The following is a 1,539-nucleotide window of genomic DNA, read 5'->3' as shown; positions in this document are numbered from 1 at the left end:
GCCGCCAACACCTTGAACGCACATCAACATTAGGCGGAATAGCGTGATTAGCACAGTAAATTTATGGCTCTCAGAAGACCAACACAACGCAATTAACACGGAAGTTTGAAAATACCAATAAGTCTAAAGACAGACGCTCCGGCAAACATGTTGTGTAGAGTGTGCGCGTGAGACAATAGCGTGCGACTAACCCGAGAAGATTCAGTACCGCTGACAGGTACAGCAACCGTCAATATACACCTAAGCAACACCTCACCATAAGGGGACATGCAGACTCGAGAAATGCGCGCACCAGCCACTTTCTAAATAGAACTAGCTAACCTACGCAGTCAGAAATGTCAAGCCGACTCCGACCCACAAGCACACAAGCTATAGTGAATAACGGCAGCAAACGTTCCTCGCATCGAACAGGCAGCGGAGCGGCACGTTTATCGGACGCAGTGATGAACAAGTCAAAGAACAACAACCGTTACCAGAACATAAATAAGCAGCACTGACCTTTTTTGCGCCTCCGGCAAAACTTCACTTCGTCGAACAGTAAATACAGCCCGAGGACGTGAAGAAATCCGCAGTTTCACGCCACAACCAAACTGGTAACCGTTCCCGCCAGTCTGACCGACAGTACATCAGGCGCATAACGCGAGCAATCGAGAAAACCGCTGTAGAAGGCCACTAGTTGCGCTGCATGCGGACGAACAAAACTAGCTTCCATAAACGTTGAGACGTAGGGGCGCTGCTGTCGTTAGGAGTGTTCACGCAGTCCCGTTTTCCTCATCGTCGTTGTACCCGTTGCCGTCCCACTATACCATGCATCAACGCAAGCGGCGCTGCCTTGTAATTCTTTCCTCCATGCTGTCAACTGCTGTCAACGCATGCGCACGGCAATGCCGCACTGAAGTGGCGGTCGTTTCGTAATCGTTTCGGCCAACTTTTTCTTCCTCCCTGGCTTGGGCGATGCACGCGTGGCCAGTGACCAGTCCGCGGAAGAGATCACAAACTCGGCACCTTGATCGCTTTTATTTGCTTCGGAAAATGGGAGTAGGCCTCTAAGCGGACGTCTACGCGGCTCTGAGGCTGAAACAAAGAGCTCAGATATTGGCCAATTTAACACGTTAGTTGGGCTAAAGTTGTTTATCGCCGCGGGCCATGAGCGCGTGCTGTTAGTGTGCATAAACTTTGATGACAGCTTTACTTCGTTGTTTGCAGTTAAAACAAAACGACGCTTCGTTATTGACTGCGTTCTTTTGACAACAAGTCTTTCCAATACCAATAATATATACTGCGACGCTCTTTGATACCCACGGTGTAGAAAACTATTTCCGTATAGTGAATCCACTGTGACATAGCTAATTAGCGAGTGATAATACATCTGCCCGTTTTCCAGCAGTTTTTCTTCATGAACACCAATAGTGCAGGAAAAGAGCAAGGGGACCAGCAGAAGAAGGCAGGTCATTCGGTGAACTTGAATTACTACGGCAAGTAACAACATTAGGGTAAGACTGCGAATTTCGTGATACTGCAATGCATAATTTGAAATAA

This window comes from Haemaphysalis longicornis, unplaced genomic scaffold, assembly GCF_048455015.1.
Source record: "Haemaphysalis longicornis isolate Haplotype H1 unplaced genomic scaffold, Haemaphysalis longicornis Haplotype H1 scaffold_1, whole genome shotgun sequence".
Classification (NCBI taxonomy): Eukaryota; Metazoa; Arthropoda; class Arachnida; order Ixodida; family Ixodidae; genus Haemaphysalis; species Haemaphysalis longicornis.
Note: the sequence above shows the minus strand (reverse complement) of the source record.